We start from the raw sequence: 22950 nt of genomic DNA, 5'->3' as shown, positions 1-22950 counted from the left end.
GGAAGATTTTGAGGAAAATGAAAGCAAGAACAAAGCAAATAGAAAAAGGTAAAGCTCACCATAAAGGTTGGTTCAAAAAAGCTCCCCTGAAATTTAGCTGTTTTGCATGTGGCCAAATTACATGGACTTCTGGGTTGTTCAAAGTTATTAAAGATGCATTTGTTTAGTTTCACTTGATCAAGATCTGTCAGAATGTTCTTGGCATAGCAGAACCTGCCAATCATAATCATATAAATATTATTGAGTTTTCATTTTACCACCTTCTAAAGACAAAGAACTTTCAGATGTCACATAATACGGTGCTGAGAACTCTGTAAGATGGTTGTGATTTACACACTGTGAAGGAGAAATAGTTTTGCAGAAGACCTAAGAGAGGCCCAGCTCATCCAGCTGTAAAGGCAATTACAAAAATCCATAGAAAGCAACAGATGAAGACATACACGACTTTTGTTTTTTTGAATAGTTTCTGGGAAAAGATTTTCTAGATAAAAATTGATGAAAAAAATCGAAGTATATGTTGGAAATTCTACCAACAAAATTAAAACACAGAGTAGAAAAATATTCAATCGACATTAAAGGAAAACTGTTATCCTGATTCTGTGAAGAATTCATACAAATCAACAGCAAAAGTATTAAGTCTCCCAACAGAAGGCCAGGGAAAGAAGAGTTTGCAGAAAGAAACCCAAAGCACTTGTTATAGTAATAAGATCATTCACCTATATTCATCATCTCACTAATTTAAAATAAACACAAACTATTATTTTAAACCAGCACCCTAGGAATGATTTTCAGAATGTTCCTATTCCCTTCTGGTGAAGAAGGCCTTGTATTATGGGGAATGTACATTGGAACTAACCATCTGAAGAGTATTTGAACAGTTGTTGTCGACAACATTAAGTAATTGTGTGCATTTTGTCCTTTAATGCTACCTTCACAAATCACTCATCAACAATCAAACAGAAATATAGATAAAACTTTGTGCATTAGGATTTTAATAATAGTGTTATTTGGCGAATTAGAAAAACTGGGAGAACATCTACATACCAACACTTGGGTAATTGTTGACAAATTTTAGTATTTTTATATAATATCTAAATATTTCAGCATTAAAAACATTTTTAAAGCTTTGGTTCTATTTCCCTGCCAGAAGGAACCCATGTGTAAGGATGATTGGCATACGATTTTGTATTCCAGAATTCATTTCTGGTATATTGAAGTATGTCTCTCAGTCATCTTTCTCCTAAATTTTTGGTTAATCAATAAGAGATTCTTATGCTTTGGCAGTTTTCTGTCCAGCCTTTTCTTGAGTAATTAACAATCTGTAAAACACCGTTTAAAGATGGCAGGGATGTCACCATTTAGAAGAATTTTGCAGGGAACTCTTTAATAAACTGTCTTAAGGTAGCACAAATAATCATGCCTAAGCAATTTTAATTTACATTTATTTTATTATACCATTAGTTAAATTATTTTTTTTTTTTGACAGGCAGAGTTAGACAGTGAGAGAGAGAGAGACAGAGAGATGGTTTTCCTTCCGTTGGTTCACCCTCCAAGTGGCCGCCACGGCCGGCGTGCTGCACCGATACAAAGCCAGGAGCCAAGTGCTCCCTCCGGTCTCCCATGGGGGTGCAGGGCCCAAGCATTTGGGCCATCCTCCGCTGCCTTCCTGGGCCACAGTAGAGAGCTGGACTGGGAGAGGAGCAACTGGGACAGAATTTGGTGCCCCAACCAGGACTAGAACTAGAACCTGGTGTGCTGGTGCTGCAGGTGGAGGATTAGCCAAGTGAGCCGTGGCACCGGCCTAGTTAAATTATTTTAATAACTAGTTATGTATTAAAATTCTGTAAGTGGAGGCCGGCGCTGCGGCTCAATAGGCTAATCCTCTGCCTGTGGTGCTGGCACCCCAGGTTCTAGTCCTGGTCATGGCACCGGATTCTGTCCCGGTTGCCCCTCTTCCAGTCCAGCTCTGCTGTGGCCAGGGAGTGCAGTGGAGGATGGCCCAAGTCCTTGGGCCCTGCACCCACATGGAAGACCAGGAGAAGCACCTGGCTCCTGGTTTCAGATCAGCGTGGTGTGCCAGCCGCAGCGCACCATCCACAGCAGCCATTGGAGGGTGAACCAACAGTAAAGGAAGACCTTTCTCTCTGTCTCCCTCTCTCACTGTCCACTATGCCTGTCAAAAAAAAAAAAAATTCTGTAAGTGGAGCCATCATATTTCTTTCTGTTTCTGAAAACAATCACTCTCACTTTAGCAAAGTATATTTCCCCAATTTCCTTACGCAGCTTTTGTTTGGCATTACAGTGAAAGGACGGGTTGTGGAGGAGGAGACTCTCTGAGTGATGGTAGCTCCATCTTCAGATGCAAGGAATGATTCCACGCATACTCTAGCAGTCCTGACGCAGAGCTTGAAGGTAAAATAGCAAGCTCAGCTAATGAAGCAGCTTTGCCTCAGCCTTGCATTCTTTGGGGAGGAGCTGAGCTGTCTGCCTGGACTCCACACTCCTGTGGAGACTGGAAAATCATGGCTCCCTGATGTCAGGCACTTGAGGTGGGGAAACTGGACATGCATTCCAAGACTTCCTGCTTAATGCTCTGTAATCTCCCAAGGTCCCCAGAAGTCCCAGTGTGGACTAAGACTACACATAACACCAAGTTCATAGGAAAATCGTGAGGATTAAAGGGACAGTAATATCGAAGTGATTTTCAATCTCATACTGGGAATTGGGAATTTATGATATTATGTGTTCTGATTACTTTCTTGTCAACCACAGCCTAGCTGTAAATATCTACAGACCAGATGTGAGGCCCAATCCATCTTTTCTTCCCGAAGGCTCAATCCAGACAGTGGCTGAGAGTTTACGGTTCCTCATTTTAAAATTGTTTTCATTTCTTTCACTGGATTACATAAGAAGCACCCACTGACTGTCTTTGAATAGAGTGTTGTTTTGTTTTAAACTCTTTGGAGGTTGCCCATATATCCCAAGGATCAATACTTTTTCTACTCTTTATTTTATTTTTATTTATCAGTCTCTGTTCCGTCATTATTAACCCTTTCACGTAAGACCTTGGAAAAAATTTGAAGATATTCTATCTGTCCATTAGGATCTGAGACTCAGCTCCCTTCTGTCACAATGTGATTAAACAGTAATGAACAGATTAAGTATTCTAGACATATTCTTCATTGATTTAAAAGGGGACCAGGGCATAAAAGGTATGCAGGTTTAATACAGAATAAAGAATAGCTGAATATACATTGACTTGTGGTTGCAAAATATACTGAGAGAAAATGGTTCTCTCATACGCTTTTTTATTATGAAAACTTGATTTTAAAATATCAATAGTTTACAGTTTAATTTCTGATCCCTGACCAGGTTATTTGTCAATGTTGGAATGGTGTTTTGCAGCCACTACTTATGTGCTTTTACATTGTGAAATGGGTCTTTGGTGATCATTCTTTTTCACTGAATGCATCAATCTTTCCAGGTTAAGACTTTCTGCTTTTACTTCCCAGAAGGTTACATCTATAATAATTGTGTTATTCTATCTGTCAATGATCATTTCTCAATTATTCTAACTTGAGTATCTGAGGTTTCCAGAAGTATTCCTCCCGTTTCTTCCCATACATGGATGTTCACTTAATGAATGCCTGCAGTGTGTTTCTTCTGCCCCAGAAAATTCAGAGGCCATGGATCAGAGGAGAAAATGCTAATTCAAAGGCCAAGCATGGCATGGTTTGAACCTTTTGTCAACCTGGTGAGATGGCTTAGAATTTTGTGGCTTATTTAAACAATATCTTCTGCGTATGCAAATTTTAATTCATTAAGGTCAATTCAAGAAGCTGTGCAGTTTTACCTGTCGGCCACCCAGGTAGGCCATGAGTGTGCGCATGTGTGTGTGTGTGCACGTGCTGCAATTCCGGAGACCTTGAGCATTGTTCATTCTGATTGTGAGTGAAGGTGATGACTGACATGTTTACACAGATGACAGTTCTCAGGTCTTGAAGAGACCTGTTGGGATAAACACATCCAAGATAATAGCATCAGGGCAGGACAAAAGCAACATCATTGTGAAAATGCCTTCAACCTGAAACACCCTGATGGAACTATGCATGAACAATGGACACAAACTGCCTAATGTGGTATGTAAAGATAGCAATAACCCTTAATGGCAACTGTAAAATGAAGCATTATGTTAGCCAGCAGAAAGGAAAATGCAAATTGATTCTCTTTTTGTTTAGATGTAAGTGCTTATCAAGGTTAGTAGGTATTCAAGGTCTGTGACACCAGAATAATTTGTTTTATTATAATACATGTAAAAGGAGAATGCTTGGGGCTTTCTGAGTGACTCAGATGGCCAGATACAATTCTACAGTGTGGGCTTTAACAATCTCATCTGAACCTATCTTGTACTCAATCTGATGGGGAAAAGTGATTCAGAGCTGAAACCCTTTTTAAAATGAGATGTTAGAATTAATCCTTATAATAGATGATGATGGTAGTATTTCATTATTTGGTGAGATTAAAGAATTGAAGTGTGCATTTTGACTCAAACCATTTTACAGTCTCTTAATAGGACAAGTCTTTCCAAGCTCTTGATTTCAGGTGCCTCTGGAAAGATGTTCATTGCTGGCTGTCCTGTCACAGAAGTGCATCACATAGCTGGGTCTGGGCAAATACAGACGTTTTGGCTCAGATACAAACCATACCCAGCTCAGCTCAGCCACCAGGATTCTATCTCTACTAACTCTGAACTCTATAGGGCCAATTTATCTGGTCCTGCCACCAACTCGAATTACAGCTCAATCTATGGAAGTTGTCACATAATGACACCTATTGTAGAATGCAGTACTTTTTGGCAATGCCTTAGTTCATCTCTTAGCAGGTGGCAGCTCAGGAAGAGGGAAGGGTGGGGATTGGGGGTGGTAGAAGGAATCATATTCATGGGTAAACATTTGCATTTGAAATTCTGAGCTGTGATGAGAGTTACTGAATGCCTTTCTCAAACGTACCCAATCTCTAATGACAAGGCTAATTTATGGAGCTGTTAGCAATGGAAAGTGGCTGCTCAATATTCTCTTTAAGCTGTTAGGGATATGTGAAATGTAACTGGTCAGTCTTAAAAACACCAATGAAACTTGAAGCCAGAACCTTATATATATATAGACTCAAGCAGAAATGGATGCATATCTCTAATTTTGAAGTAAAATTTTAGTAGTAGGATCTTCGTTCCTGTAGGTTACTGAGTGATGTAACCCGGGTGCTACTGAAGGAGTGATCTTCATAAGAAATTGATCCTTTTATTCAGTGAGTTGTTAAATAATGAAAATAGCTGTTTGGTTCCTACTCTGGAGATTTCACAGATGGGATGCTAAAAACTTGTGATATACAGCCACTTTCCTTGGGAAACTGAAAACTGAATTTTCAGCTGTATTTCAGCTGTCCTTTCATGCATTTGCCCTGAAAATGAATGGGATAGTTTCCCTAGAAATCCATCATTATTTGTCAATGGAAAGTCATCAATGAGGTATATAACTAATTAAGAATAAAAAAATGTGAAAATGAAACAAACTACATTAGTAGTTTTTTTTTTAACTTCAAACCAGTAGAAAACGACTTGAATTAGCTTAACCAAAGGAGAATTTTCTCAGCAATACACTGCACTTGTCTTGGAAGGGTTGAATCCAGTGGCTGCAGCAAGAGCAGCAATAAGCCATCCGTGAGACTTCACAGAACAGTTGGTTCTGAGCCTCCATCTTGAGATGCACCGTTAGTTTACTCAGATTCCAAGGGGTTCTTCTGCTCAAAGGGAGAAGCTGATGTAAGAGAGTCCCACTTGGCCCGACTTGGGGAAGGGTCACACGATGCCCCACTCTGTGACCAGGGAAGCTGAACTGCAGGACTCACACATGGCCACAGAAGAACACTCCTTGGTTTCGATATATACTCGAAAATATGCCACTTGCCAAGGTGACATAAAAAAGATGCTCATTTTTATTCAAATGCTGACTTCATTTAAGAGAACCAAATACTAACAGAATGAACATTTCAGATGAGCATATAACATTTTTATTTATAGAAATCAATGACTTGAAGCAATGTGGCAGAGTTTGAACCATGATTGTTTATCTTGGTTCCATTGCCATCTTTCTCTCAGTGTGTTGTTTCTCACTTTCTGGCCAGGCCCGGATGAGTGAGCAATATTCTCACCACCAAGTGATGCCTTAGGTTCAGAAGAGATCTTGATTACAGAAAATCCACAAACACCATAGAATGTACTCAACGCCTTGCCTAGTCTAGCTTCCCTTCTCAGGCCACCCATTCCTTGGGCATGTATGCAAATTCCAGTCACACAGAATTTCTTGTATTCCTTGAACACATGTGCATTGCCCATATTGCTGCTCCTTTATTTATTTCATTTTCCTCAACCTGAATGCGCTCCCTCCCCTCTACCTGGCAAACTCCTATTGGCCCTAAGTGCACCTGGATGGATTCAAATGTCACCTGCACTTGGAGGGCCTCCCTGTCTCAGCATCAGTCAAGGGGTTGGCTGGTATGTGTTAGAACATGTGTTCTCCAATATGAGGGTCAGGTTTCTTCCTCACCACATCTGGCCCAACACTGGCACTTGATGTCCATTCTGCAAGAGTGAATGAGGCAATGTAATTATGAAGGCTAACTGGGGACCTCCAGTATACTCCTTCCTGCTGCTCTCCAGAGCCTTGCAACTGTCACCTGGCCTTCCTTTCACAGCCTAGGGGAGGCAATGAGAGCTTTCTCATGGATGCTTTTCTTTCTTTCAGGTCTGATGGTAATGACAGATCACTCAGGAGCATGCTGTGCTTGGAATGAAACCAACACAGCAACACTGTTATACACTCTTCAGTCCTATCAATCTTGACAGGAGTTTTATATGGGGTTGTTATGACAAAAGAATTCATATCCCATCTTACCTTGCCTAAGCCATCCACTCCCTGGGGACTGTTTGTCTACATTGCAAAAAACAAACAAACAAACAACAAGAAAATGTGCAGCACAGTGTTGTTTCCCCATGTTTCTTGTGTTTCCTGTTATCGGCTACACAACTGCACATGCTGCTTGACAATACGGTGCATATATAATAAGTGAATTGTATGCATTTGCATATCCTCTTGCACAAATTACACACACATATGCATGTATACAGAAAACTTTCCTGGACACAGGGTTGCAGATCACATGCACACCTAAGGAGCAAGGGAAGGACAGGAAAAGTGACTTCCTGTTTCTAACGAATTGTAGATTGAGTATTCTGCATATGTCAAAGGTGTGAGGAACAAGAAATGACATTCAGATGAAAAGGGATGCTGTCTTTAGGGGGTCTTTCTAAATTTTGCTGCATCTTTCATCTTTTTCACTTTTCCTATTGTTAACTTTACCAACTATCAAGCATGCTAATTTGCCTGATTTGAGGTTAGAGAGAAATGTGAATGGATTTCCAACTTCCCTTAGAGCACACAGGAAGGGCCATCTGTTAGAATTCACTGGGTGTGTCAATCCCTTTTGACTCATCTTCCCTGACAACAGGGTGGAAGAGTAACTGGCCGACCACAGAGTTCTCGCTATTCACAGTAAGAAATACACTTTCCCTCTGAGAAGTCCATCAGTTAATATTAACAAGGAGAAAGAAAAGAAATAACTTGGCAGGAGGCTCTGAATCTCCCCCTGACTCTGTTTCAAGACATGAACAAGGATAGTGTCCAGCTGTAAAGGATACCTCTCTTCCTCTGATGAGAGTGACAACCAGGAAACTGAAATCAGGGGGCACCTGCTCTCCCTGACCAACACCCACCCACTCTGGTAAGTGCTTTTTAATGTGCGTTGAGTCTTTGTCTAGGAAAAGGATGCACAGTTGGCGAGTACAGAGCTGTAAGGGGATAGTTTTGACATGCTGATAAAGCTTCTCGGTTTACTTTGGACTTGACTTTATCATTTACTGAAGGATATTATTAGTGTGAGGAGGATAGCCATTCTCTGACTTCTGGAATGAGAGCCAATGAAATGAACATGAACAAAAGGTCTGCGATGGGGAATCCTACCCTGTTTGTTCAGTGACTTAGGGATCCTAATCATACAACTTACCAGAGATAAGACCTGGATCCAAAGAAAGGAGCCCACCCAGTTCGGGGCCCCCATGAAGACTGGTGAAAGTCAGTCCTGTTATAAATGGAAGCTCATCCAATGCTGAACATGTGTGTAATTTTGCCTTATTGCAAATTTAATGTTATAAAAATAAAATTGCTCTTTGGAGCCAGATGGCATGCAGCACTTCTGTGGCAGAGTGCAGCCTCATGCCAATGGCCATCACCCACCAGCAACCACTCTTTCTGAGGCCTTTGCATCTAGCAAGCACTTCTGAGCCCCCTTCAGTGGACACACTCACGCAATAAGTCCCTTAACAATAGCATGGCTCTGGCTGGAGAGGCTAGCTTGGTGCTTGCTTTTAGTGGAATCTCTTCTTCTGGTATGTTTGTATTTATTTTTCATCTAGCTCATTCTTGACTGAAAAAGAACAATAATTAAACACACATAAGAAATAACGATTGCACTGATCATAAATTATTTGGTTGCTTTAGAACATGATTTTACTGCTCATTTGCTGATGGGCTCATCGAGTGACTGGCAGGGTCACGCATCCATTCGTTCAGCAAAGTATTGTGGCATGCAAGCAGGATCACAGGACCTGGAGCAAAGACACAGTCTTTAGGATCATCATTGTGCAGCTCTTAAAAGCTGTGCCATCTTGACAAACCCTTTATAAATGTTTTAACTCTACTTTCTATTACTTATGTAGAAGATAATAGTAATTTTACCTAAAATATAATTTATCAAAGTGATTTGTCAACTGTAAAACATACAAATATTTTCTTAATCTCAGAGGATAAAACTATGAATGGAATATGAAATAATTCTCAGTGGCTAGAACCATTGATGGAATTTGGAATAATTAAAGTGATTAAAGATATTATAAGCAACTATTACATGCTCAGAACTGAAAGGGGAGTTCTATAGACAAAAAAGAAGGTTAAAGGCTATGAGAAGAAAATAATTTAAGGGAACACAAAATTGTAGTCAGAATTTTCTTAAAATGTTCAACATAAGTAAACTTTTTACTAATTATTTTAAGATATATCACAAAACCTTCTAAATGTAAAATATTACTCACTTTTATCTAACAATAAATACTCTGCTTGTTAAATAATTTCCTAATTTCTTGGCAAATATGGAACTCAATGGAAATGGAATGAGACTAACTTTCTCTGTATTTTTCAGAAACCAGAGCAGTGCTCAGTAATGGGAGAATGTTTATCTTGCAGTCTTAGGAGTACAGAGAACTGCTCTAAAGTAGGCTTCCAAAGTGTCTTAAGTCCTGAGTATTCTGCTTGCTATGTTCTTTAGGAAAGGAACTTCCTGTGCCCCTGTCATTCACATGGGAGACCAGGGAGGAGTTCCTGACTGCTGGTTTTAACCTGTTCCACCCCTATCTGTGGAGATGGAAGGTATCTCTGTGTTTGTCTTTGCATTTCTCTCTCTATCACTCTACCTTTCAAATAGATGGAAATAAATAAACATTGCAAAAATAAGGTAGCCTAACTTTTTGCATTGCGATTTTCGTATGTATACAATGAGATTTTTTTTTTGACAGGCAGAGTTAGACAGCGAGAGAGAGAGACAGAGAGAAAGGTCTTCCTTCCGTTGGTTCACTCTCCAAATGGCTACCACAGCTGGAGCTATGCCGATCCGAAGCCAGAAGCCAGGTGCTTTTTGCTGGTCTCCTATGCGGGTGCAGGGCCCAACACTTGGGCCATCCTCCACTGCCTTCCCAGGCCACAGCAGAGAGCTGGCCTGGAAGAGGGGCAACCGGGACAGAATCCAGCACCCCAACCGGGACTAGAACCTGGGGTGCTGTTGCCGCAGGTGGAGGATTAGCCAAGTGAGCCGTGGTGCTGGCCTACACTGAGATTTTAAAGATGAAACATGAAGGTACATTAGATTAGTTACACGAGGAGACCTTGAGCGCAGTGGTGTGAAGAAAAGAAGCTCCTCTCTTCTTCATACGTAGCCTGGCCAGTGCTGTCCAGCTCTCGGGGGTCCATGAGAACCCAGCAGGCCTCCATTATGGGTTAGGAAACTTGCTTCTGTCATGAATGCCAGCAGGGTAGGTGGACCCGTCAGATAAGGGGTATGACTTAGTGACCAGAGGGCCTGATCGGGGGTCGCAGGGGCATCCTGGGGCCTCTGACCACTGCTGCTGCGTGGATCCTCAGGGAAGCGCTCACCCACAGTCCTGGAAGTATCTTCCCGTCTCTCCTTTCAGGGATGCAGTGTACACAGTGTACCTTCCTCAAAGCAATCACCTCTATTTCAATGATTATTTGTAGCTGTTTTTCGTTCCACAATGCTGTGAATCTCAGGCTTAACGTTGCAGGAAGACTATCTGGTGTGTGTGTGTGTGTGTGTGTGTGTGTGTGTTTGTAGGGATTGAAACAGCTGAGAAGAAGGGAGGGGCTACACAGGAGGCCTATTAACAGGCATTGCACATCAGAGCCTGCCTGAGGATCCTCAGAGGGCATTTTTAGCCTGGTAGGATTTCATGAACCAGAGTCGTCACCGCTGTCTTGGAGCAGCCATCCGTCAACTTGGGGCACGGGGACGCAGTTGAGGGCTTCCATGTTCCCCAGAGGCCATGAGCCTTCCCACCACTGAATGGGTGTTACAGATGGTGCTGCAGGTGAGTGTCAGATGGGAAACCAGCATGTGTCCTTGTCACCTCCCTTTCCCCAGAAGTCACTTCCTTGAGTCTCTTCACATTGCCAGCAACAGCTCAGGTGCCTGGCTACCCGCCTGCTCCTGGAGTTCTCTTTGACATTGCACTTGTGCACTGGGCTCTGCCAAGTGTGAGAAATCACAGGCAACCAAGTCCATTGGATGTGCCACAAACAAGGATTCTGGCCCAGACTCTCATTTATGTTTTGCCTCTCTTCTCTTTAGCTGAGTACTTGCACAGTCACACTCTGGTATCCTAGGTGCTGAACCCAAAGACAGTGGAACCACAGGTAGTTGCCTAATGTCCCTAGTCTAGACCAGGGCAGATAAATTGAACTTGTAGGAGTTTGGCTTTATCTGTATTGAGTCAGAGGTGACATCCAAGTGCAATCGTCCCAGTAGTTTAAGCCGCAGTAACAGAACCTGGGACGACGTCAAGTCCAGGGGGTGGATAGAGCCTTTACAAGGTTAGGAGAGTTCTGGACCAGAATAAAAGAAAGAAATGAAAGAAAATAGACATAGATTTTATCATATGTGTAATATTTTTATATGTATTAAAATAACATCTTTAGAATATAAAAACTATTTGTTTCTAAAATCAAGATGATCGTAGAGTCCCTAAAATATATTTGCATATGAAGGATTAACTAGTACAGTTCTTTAAAGTATATATGTAGGGTGATCATTTGTCTCAGTCTACCCAGGGATAATCCTACTGTATTCTTGTTATTGCAGAATTGTTAATAGCACTCACAAAATATTCCATTTGAGTTCATAAATTGTTGAGTTAACCTAGGGGTATAGTAAGTTTAATGTATATGATGAATGCTATCTTTCCACACTATCCTTGTGGCTCAATAATTCTACTCAGAGAAACTTCAAAAATCTCAATTGGATTCATAGAGGGAAGGGATATAACCTTTGTCCACATAGAAACGACACAGGAAATTGAGGTGATAAGTGACTGGTGGGTGATTTCCAACAGATACTCAAGAGATGGGAGTGGTGAGACTCTTGCCATCTTTATTCAAATTTGGGACTTGGTATTTTACATATTACAGCCCCATATATTATTTCAACCAACCTATTAACATTACTATGAGATAAGTAGTACCTATAATATTACTTCTTCTTCACCCCGATGAAGAAAGACCTAAGGAATGCTAGTTTTCTGAGCACATCTCAGCAAGTCAGAGACAGAACAGGATCCTAACCCCAATCCGTCAGACTTGAGTTCAGAGCATTGCCCCGCTGCAACTCACAAAGGGAAGGCTACCAACGTTTAACAAGTTGTCCATGTTTTGAGTTGACTGTGATCCACAGTGTCCCACATGGCCATCAACATTACCAGTGACAGGTAAGGCAGAACCAAGTTTATGTCGTCTCTCATTTGTTGTGACATTGACTTAAGACATCTCCCCCAGCCTTTCTTTTACCACTTGCTTCGTGTGGAAGGTTACTGATTCCTACTTCAGTGGTTCGGTTGTACTGAATGAGATTTGTGTAGCATGCCTCAGGTATATTAGGGAGGAAGCACCAAACAGTCCCTTTCCTCTTTAAAGTTTGTATAATTAGGCCGGCGCCGCGGCTCACTAGGCTAATCCTCCGCCTAGCGGCGCTGGCACACCAGATTCTGTCCCGGTTGCCCCTCTTCCAGGCCAGCTCTCTGCTGTGGCCAGGGAGTGCAGTGGAGGATGGCCCAGGTGCTTGGGCCCTGCACCCCATGGGAGACCAGGAAAAGCACCTGGCTCCTGGCTCCTGCCATCGGATCAGCGCGGTGCGCCGGCCGCAGCGTGCCGGCCGCGGCGACCATTGGAGGGTGAACCAACGGCAAAGGAAGACCTTTCTCTCTGTCTCTCTCTCTCACTGTCCACTCTGCCTGTCAAAAAAAAAAAAATAAAGTTTGTATAATTTACTTACTTTTAGTACATTCTTAATTTCAATTAAGGATTTGTATAACAGAGACAAGACACTAGAAGCTTTTTCCCAATTTGGCAGGTGGCATCCCCTGTAATATTAGGGACTAGCTAAACCAGAAGCTGAATTTGCCTTCAGATAATAATACATAGGCTGCTTCTCTGCTCCATATAAACACCAACACCACAAAAAAAAAAAATCTGACTATCTCATCCTGGGAAAGAAATTTAATATTTAAAGGTAATTTGACCTGTACATGTGTGTACAATGAATAGTTAATGAAATCTATAGCAAATGTATTTCTATAACATTTATCTGAGGATACTTACTTCCTCTTCATTTTCTTCAGCAGATGTGAAGTTGCCCTCTAGAAAATGTGTGGGTTCTAAAAATGCAATTAAAAATCATGGAAAGGAGCGGTCCCTTTTCCTAACATGACTCTTGACACCTCCTTATCCAAAAACACTAGGAAGAGATATGACTCAAGGAAAATTTTGCCATAGGGCTAGACCATCAATTTCACAAGTACCACCATGGACTCTTCATTCTTCAGTGGTATCCAAAATTATTGGAAAGTCTTAACTTGTTGACTTTCCTTTGATGAAGTAGTTTCAGTGTTTTCCAGTATTTCAATTTGTTAATTATTTAAATTAACAGATATATATGATTCAATTTTGTTGACATCCTATATAATGTATAATTCAGAGAACTTTCTAATTTTTTTTCTTTTGCAATGGGCATTTGGTCTATCCAGAAAGGCAGTGATTGGAGGCACATATCCCGTATCAGAGTGTCTAGATTTGAATTTCACCTCCACTTCTGTTTCTAGCTTCCTGCTAATGTGCACCCTGGAAGGTAGTCTGTGGTAGTTCAAGTAATTGTATTCCTGCCATCTAAATGTGAGTCCCAGATAAAGATCCCGGATTCTGGTTTGCACCTGGCCCACCCTCAGGCTCACCAGAATCCCTCATTCCTGAAGTGACGTATTGCCAGCATTCCTACTGTGTGGAGAGATATTGCAGTGTTCCATTCCTCAAGCTTTGTAAAGCCCACCCTAGGCAGTGTCCTCACCTCCTCTTCTGTCAGCTGAGAATAGAATTAGTTAGACTTGGGGATACCCTGAACCTAGGAGGACAATATGCCAAAGGAGTTGAACACCGGATTTGAGGATGCTTTGTCAAGGTGTTCAGAATGTAGGATCCGGTGAGTGAGACCTGTCCTCAGGCCAGGCAATCTGCTGGCAGTGGTGGAAAGTGATATAGTTCAAGGCAAGTTGCAATGGGGTGACTACTGTGCAGAGCTCTAGGGTTCTGCATCACGGACACGTGGTTATCAATGAAGAGCTATACTCATCATTCTACTGTGCCCTGGAAGAGAAGACATGTTTAAGAGCAAACAACCATGCATCAAGGACTTCCACCGCAAGCTAGGCTCTGTCAGAGTCACCAATTCGTCAACCTGGGCAGACACTGCAGGAACAAACACAGCATGGAAATGGAACACTTGAGTCTGAGCTCAGGCAGAACCAGAGAGCACAAGGACCCTGCATGGCAGCCTGGTGCCCTGACTTTAAATCTCACTGATGCCATTCTGAGGAGTGTGTAAGACAAAGATGATAGAGGAAGAAATATCCTAGAGCTGGCTAAAAGATAGGCCATCTCACAACATGGGTGCAAGCTGCAAATGGATGGTTAACAGCATAATAGTGATAGGCAAGGGTGGCCTTGAAAGATAGTGGTCACATAAGATATTCCCAATGGGAAAGCTTTGAGTGGTGTGCCTGACTGTGCACTTTGTATGGTGGGAAAAGTGTCCCGAGTTAACAATGTGTATACATTCATGGGCAATATCCACCATTTATCTGGCACAGCTGGTCAGGTTCTGATAAGGGAAAAAACTGAAAGATCATAAACAAAAAGATAAGAAAAATGAACAACCAAGGTAGTCTTTGGAAATACACTCTCAAATCATCTGCAAAAGAAAGAAGGTGAAATTAGACCAAGGAATGATAATGGATGTAGGACTCAATGTGTTGTGGCTTGGGAGGCTTGATCACAAAATATCAGATCATAGAATTCAAAGTAAATCATTATTTGGGAGACCCTCACACATAGAAAAGAACACCCACACCAAAAATTTACCTTTTTACATTGTCTATAGGTATAACAAAATCAAATAAATTTACAAACATTTTGTGAATTAGATAACTATTCTAAAATATTTCTAGTGTGTTAGGATGAATAAATGGAAAGTAAAAACCCATCATTAAGTTAGATTTAGGTGTCAACAACTATGTATGTATTTACTGTGGTATATAATTTTAATTTAATTAAAATTTAAGGTTAATAAATTTTAAGTTCATACATTTTTTAGGCTTTCAGATATTGATTCTAGTTTTAATCTTCACATCAATTCACAGATTCCTTAATTGACAAATTTTCCACTGCAGGAAGTTTCTGGAATCTAGCCTCCATTATTGAGGAAAAGTCATAGGGCTTTAAATTTTCTGTGGCTAGGTTATACCACAGGCTGGAAGGAAAGAATCTCAGTTTGAAAGCTCCTCTTATAGTTACTTTAATGTTATCCCTTAAGGAAGTAAAATCTCTCTTCTCTAACTTTCCTTACAGGTTCCCCTGGGCTACGCTAGTCATAACCAGTAGCACTACTCACACATGTGTGCATCTGTTGCACATTGTGAACTGTAAGTACCCTTAATGGTGTGACCAGGAATTATTCTTAATCATTGACATGAAAGGTTCTTCTTTAGGTTTCAGCGTATTCTCCTTTTCAAGTTCTGTCTTTAATTTAGAAAATAATTATTCTTACTATTGCAAGGTTCTTTGTAGATATCTAAAAAATTCTACATATGCAATTAAATTTTTCTAATTCATAAGAGAGCAACCATTGATTAAAAATACCACTTATAATTCCCATACCCTCAATATTTTTCTTCTGAAGAAGACAAAAAAAAAAAACCTGTAAAATTGGTTTAAATATATTGAGAGTATATGGCATAAGTTGAAAATGGAGAGGAATTACAAACAAGAATAGAGTGGATAGAAAAATCATACTGAGGAATAATGGAGGAAAATTTCCCTTAGATGAAGGAAAAAATTTTCTCCAGATTAAAAATTCACCAAGTTTCTGGAGAAAGGAAAAAGAAATAAATCTAGATTTATTCTGAGGAAAAGTCAGAATTTGAACAACAAATAAAGTATTATTAACATTGTCATGGAATAAAACAGTATTACAGAGATGGGGTAGGGATAAGTTTAGCCTAAACTTCATATATTCTGAACAGCAAGGGACCCTATCTGCCTATACTTTGTTTTTTTTATTTATATTTATATTTATACTTTATTTTATTTAATGAACATAAATTTCCAAAGTACAGCTTATGGATTACAATAGCTCCACCCCCCATAACTTCCCTCCCAACAACAACACTCCCCTCTCCCACTCCCTCTCCCCTTCCATTCACATGAAGATTAATTTTCAATTATCTTTATATACAGAAGATCAATTTCGCATATATTAAGTAAAGATTTCAATAGTTTGCACCCACACAGAAACACAAAGTGTAAAATACTATTTGAGTACTAGTTATAGCATTAATTAAACACCTAAGAGTAATTGTGTATTAATTACAGAGTTCAACCAATAGTTTTAAGTAGAACATAAAAAATACTAAAAGGGTAAAGTATTAAGTTCTTTTTTTTCTGTTTCTTTTGTTTGTTTGTTATATAGTTTTTTTTATTTAATAAATGTGAATTTACAAAGTGCAGCTTTTGTATTGTTGTGGCTCCCCCCCATCTTCCCTCCCTCCCGTGGCCCTCCCCTCTCCCACTCCCTCTCCCATCCTGCCCTTCATCGAGTTTCATTTTCAATTACCTTCATATACTGAAGATCAACTTAGTATATACTTAGCAAGGATTTCAACAGGCTGCACTCACACAAACGCACAAGGTATAGGGTATTGTTCGACTAGTAGTGTTGTTTTTAAGTTTCATAGTAGAACACATTAAGAACAGAGAGCCTACGTGGGGAACATGTACCCAGTGACTCCTGTTGTTGATTTAACAATTGCCTATCTGCCTATACTTTGAGTATGAAAAATTGTGATTGCCAAGTTCCAAATGAAGAGACACTATGACTCAGATATGAGAATCAACCATGTCCCTGGAGACGCAGGTCAGAAATCATTCTGAAGCACTCATGAAAAGAATTTCTTGATAGTATATTCCAATTAAATGAGAAATGAATCAAAATAATAAACACAGTAAATGAAAGAATATGATATAAAGTAAGGAGTGGAAAGAAGTAAACTCCATCGGTCTTAACATTCTTTTCAATGTATTTTGCAAACTGTAATAAGGAATATAATCAACATGTCAAAATAATTTTTGACAAGAGAGGTTAACAAAGTAAAAATGTTTCACTATTAACCTATATTTTCAATCTGAAACTATTGAAAAGGACAACAGTAGGAAGAAAGTAAAACAATATGTCTAAGTCAACATACTTTGAGTTAGAAATGCTGCTTTATAACTGATGTTGAGTACTAGAACAAAAAAAATGCTAAAATGGATAAAGTATTACATTGTACATCAACAGTCAGGACAAGAGCTGATCAAGTCACTGTTTCTCATAGTGTCCATTTCACTTCAACAGGTTTCCCCTTTGGTGCTCAGTCAGTTGTCGCCGATCAGGGAGAACATAGGATATTTGTCCCTTTGGGCCTGGCTTAGTTCACTCAGCATAATGTTTTCCAGATTCCTCCATCTTGTTGCAAATGACTGGGTTTCATTGTTTTTGACTGCTGTATAGTATGCTATAGAGTACATGTCCCATAATTTCTTTATCCAGTCTACTGTTGATGGGCATTTGGGTTGGTTCTCTTGTCTTGACTGTTGATGTACAATGTAATACTTTATCCATTTTAGTATTTTTTTTTGTTCTAGTACTATTGGTTGAACTCTGTAATTAACACACAATTATTCTTAGGTGTTTAAATTTTAACTGAAAAGTGATCCCTGTTAAATATAACAGTGGGAATAAGAGAGGGAGGAGATGTACACTTTGGGACATGCTCAATCGGACTTGCCCCAAATGGTGGAGTTAGAAATGTGCCAGGGGATTCCAATACAATCCCATCAAAGTGGCATGTACCAATGCCATCTCACTAGTCCAAGTGATCAATTTCAGTTCACAATTGATCACACTGATAGGTCTAAGAGTCAAAGGGATCACACAAACAAGACTAGTGTCTGCTAATACTAACTGATAGAATCAAAAAGGGAGAGAACGATCCATCATAGGAAGTGGGCTACACAGCAGACTCATAGAATGACAGATGTCCTAAATAACACTCTGGCCTCAGAATCAGCCCTTAAGGCATTCAGATCTGGCTGAAGAGCCCATGAGAGTATTTTAGGCATGGAAAGCTAAGACGCTCTGGGGAAAAAAAAAGAAGACCTAAATGAAAGATCTCAGTGAGTGAGATCCCATTGGAAAGAACGGGGTCATCAAAGAAGGAGGTACCTTTCTCTGAAGGGAAGAGAGAACTTCCACTTTGACTATGACCTTGTCTAAATAAGATAGAAGTCAGCGGACCCAAAATGCTTCCATAGCCTTGGAAACTCATGACAAGAGCCTAGGGAGATTACTGACACCATAAACAAGAGTGTCAAATTGTTAAGTCAACAACAGGAGTCACTGTGTACTTACTTCTCATGTGGGATCTGTCCTTAATGTGAAGTAATGCTATAACTAGTACTGAAACAGTATTTTTACACTTTGTGTTTCTGGGTGCAAACTGATGAAATCTTTACTTAATATATACTGAATTGATCTTCTGTGTATAAATATAATTGAAAATGAATCTTGATGTGAATGGAATGGGAGAGGGAGCGGGAGATGGGAGGGGTGTGAGTGGGAGGGAAATTATGGGGGGGGGAAGCCAATGTAATCCATAAACTGTACTTTGGAAATTTATATTTACTAAATAAAAAAAAGAAAAAAACCCTCAACTTGTTGAAATATAAGCATTAAAAATTAACTGATGTTGACTGAGGACTATGTGAGATATACACAGCTACTTAAAGGTTTTCAGATAAACGGACTAAGAAGATGTTTATTTTGGTGCAAAGTTGTTTGAAACCCATGGATAACTTTCATAATATGCACTTTCTTTTAACTTTTTGGTGTCTGTTTATACAACTTCCTAATCACTAGAGAACAACAACAAAAATGTATAAAGTATTCATTTAAAATTTTTTCCACTAGCAAACTTTAATGGTTTGCTCATGTATATAAATATTCTAGTTGACAATACAACAGAACATTCTATTGAGTATGTGGTCTGGAGATTTTTAGGCAACATCTTACATTTAATGTATTCTATATGCTGCCAGATTGTATTCCAGACAGTTTCTATTGCTTTGCAGCCTCACCAGCAATGAATGACAATTCCTGTCACCTCAAATCCTAACCAACATGCCACTAAAATAAAAATATGGAAATACTGCTTCATTTTAGCTAAGCCACAAAATATGTATTCATGCAGGAATTTTCCTGTTCTGAAACAAAATGTTCTATTTGCAATCTTTGAACAAGTCAAGACACTTAGAGTACTTTAACTTAATATATATGTTATTTGTATTATATGTGACATGTTACTTCATTAGGACTATATTCTAAATTCAAGAAGACATTGTTATCATTTTTTCATACAGTTCATGGGATCTTTTTATGTGTCTTTCCTTTCTATATTTCAACTCTTCTCTATGGATACATTTTTTGCATAGAAAACTTCTTTTATATTATATTTCCTTTATGACAGTCATGCTGGCAAGAAGTTTTCTGGATTTGCTTGAGGTTGTCTCCATTTTTTTTCAATCATTAAGTACATGTTTGCTGGGTATAAAATTATATGTTGATACTGGAAACATTATTACAGTGCTTTGAAGATCTGAGTCTAATATTTTCTTGATGTCATTTTTTCTTTTGAAAATCTATTCCCTAATTTATTATTGTTTCTTTATATATATACATATATATATAATTTATAAATTTTGTCTGGATTTTTTTATAATTATTTGTTTGCTCTTGATTTTCAAGAATTGTGATTTAATGTTCCCAAGAATAGTTTCTTTTTATTTATTATGTTTGGGATTTGAGTGAGTTCATCACATCTGAAAAGTCTAAGTCATTATCTTTTTGTTTATGATCTGCCCCATTCCTTCTAGCTTTTCAATCTTGTGCTCTAGTGTCATCCATTCTTATTTTTCAGGTTTTTTCTTTTTTATTTTCTAATGTTTTATTTTCCGTGCTCCAATGTGTAAATATTTTCCCTACCAATCTGCAATTCCTTAATATTCTCTTCAATGGTATTTAATTATTTGATAACCTTGGGCTTTTGATTCTTAATTCTAGTTATCCTATCCTTTGCTTATAGAATTCTATTCTTTCTTTCTTTATCTAAGTTTCATTTAACTTTTTACTTGATATATTGACCAAATTAATCAAGACAACAGTAGTAGGTATAGTCATTTTAAAATTCATGAATTCTAACTCAAACATTTGGATCTCATATGGCCTGTTTATATTGTGTTACTTTCTATTGGGTTCTGCTAAATTCTTTTATTGCACAGCTAATATATTTTCATTGAATGCTTGACATCATGTATAACAAAAGTACAGATAATTTGAAGCTTTGAAGGGTGTTATCTTATTTCTGTGAGAACTTTCTTTTGCTTTAGCAAGCTGTGTAAGACACACCATATTGTCCTCAATTAATCCAGTCATTAATGTTGTATCTTTTAAGTGGAGTTTTGGTATTTGTAGGACTGGTTTATTTTCAATTCCCCTTTATTTCTCAGGTGTATTATTCCTGGAGTAAGAACTCAGAACCCTGCCTGTTTATCAGGGTTTCTTCCCTCATGGCTCTAACTCCCAACATTGTCACCATGACTGTTTAAGCTTTGGTCAGCATCCCTGGTTCCCAGCCCCTCAGTTGACACTTTCCTCTTGGCTTATCAAGTGTTTCTTAGAGTCAGAAATTGCCTCAAGGGGAAAAGTGATGTCAAATGAGAGGTTAATTTCTCTGCTTTCCTGATCTCTGGAATCTCAGCCCTTTTATCTTTGCTACTAAATAGCTGTTGGATGTTTGAAATGGAGTGTGTGTGTCAGTGTGTAAAAGCCACGACAAAGTAACTTGGTTTTGACAAATGTTCACCTGAACACGCGTTGCTTTTCAGATCATGGCTGGATCAGAGAAATCTTTGACTGTTATATGGGCAATTTATTATTTACTTTTCTATTGAGTTTGTTTAAAATCTACATATGAATTTTACTTCACAGCCAACTGAGTTGAAATATATCACTTTCAATCTTACCGTTACCTGGAGTTTTACATTCTGACCCAAAACAACACTTTAAAACTATTTACTTCAAATGTTTAATTCCTAAAGTGAGAAATATTAGCAAGAACAATTTTTTAAACCTTAAAGTAATTGATTTTTAAAGGTAAATGTCTAGTTTATCCTGTACCTAGTGATTAAGTAAAATACTCTGTTAAAGTAAGAAATAAATGGATCCTAGCTATTTAATTTGTAGTACAGCTAGAAATTTATCAGTTAATACTATGTTAAAATAGCATTTCTTTTTTAAATGTCATGTTTTTATCAGATTTTAAAGACATTTCTCCAAATTATAGGGACATTGTTGGCATATAGGTTTGCTCAAACAAGCTGAAATGTCTATGGAGTATCACCTTGGATTATTATCACTTTTTTGGCAAAAAGACTTAATTTTTGAGAGTTCATCAGAAAAAATATGAAACATAAACTCAATTGATTATACTAATAAGTTCTTTTTTGAAAAAGTAACTAAAATCAATAAAACATACAAATAAAAATTAAAAGGAACATAATTTAGATTTGTGTTTTCTCTTTCCTGCAATGCAGTTTTATCTTTGTTGTTGGTGGTGTGTTTTGGCTGTGTCACTAAACTTACATAGCAGGAAAAGTGAATGAGCAGATAATGCAGACTTAAAAATAAAGCACTTTAACTATTGGCAGATGTCAAGGCAACCTGGGACTTAATGAATACTAAGCTAAATAGCTGCCATCCTTATCTGTCTCCAGCACAGTTGACAAAACAAGGTAGTCTTGATGTCAAAACAGATTAGGAAGGAAGAAAGAAAGACAAAAACTTGGGAAGTATTAAGAAGTCTTGCTTTTCATTTTAAGTTTATTCTTCAAATCTAAATTGTCTCCTGAACAATCTCTTACATGAACCTAAAATAGAGCGTCTAATAACCACAGAGAATTAATAAGAGCGGTCTGCACCACTAGCATCCACAATCTGGCAGATAAAATCCTATTGGCCCTTCTTCTCTCCCTGTTAAAACCACAGTTTTCAGTCTTTGAGAGCCAACACTGCGCATGGTCATGGTGATCAGTCTTTTCTCCTTACTTAAACAATCTGTTTGTTCTGATTTGTTTTACTCTTGGAGATCATCATATATTGAAATTACCCAGGTTCTATTGCCCAACACTCTTTTTCTCATAGGTGATCAAGGTTTTCTTGATCATCTGTATAGATTGATTATACTCAGTTCATATTCTCTTTGGAATATCAGACTCACAAATTCACAATAGTCATTTTCTTTCTACTTGAGCTAGAAATCTGACAGCCATCTCAGTTTTTAAATCTAAACCCTTTTTTCAGTGCCTATTTCTCAAGTAGGCTTTCAGCATCTAATCTTTACTTCTTTAAAGTCTTTCTTCATAATGAATTGAAAATGGGTTGATTTGATACCGTATTTGTGTCCCTATCCATGTTAAAGTACTTCAACTGCTCATCACTTGCAGGAAAAATCCTTCAAAAGGTGTCTAGGGCCCTAGCTGATCTGTTCTACCTCCACCTGTCCAGAAATCTCCCTTCAGTAGAAACATAAATGCAAAAATACATCAAGATGAAATTTGACTCATAAATAAATAGTATTTTGTGCCTGATTTCTTTGACCCAAGGAGGTTGAGAAGGTTTTGATGAGCAAATGGCATCTGATCTCATATCTGTAGGAAGTGTAGGTGTTGTTAATGAGAAAAAGAAATGGAAATTGTGGGAGGAAGCATTGAAGAGTTGAGCACAGCATTTGCAAGGGCTCTGCTGTGGGGTCAAGTGTGTTTAAAGAACTGAAAGAAGGCTCACCAGCTGGAGTAAGAG

This window comes from Oryctolagus cuniculus, chromosome 12 (genome assembly GCF_051225735.1).
Source record: "Oryctolagus cuniculus isolate XC-2025 breed Fujian yellow rabbit chromosome 12, ASM5122573v1, whole genome shotgun sequence".
Lineage (NCBI taxonomy): Eukaryota > Metazoa > Chordata > Mammalia > Lagomorpha > Leporidae > Oryctolagus > Oryctolagus cuniculus.
This window is presented reverse-complemented; position numbering follows the sequence as displayed.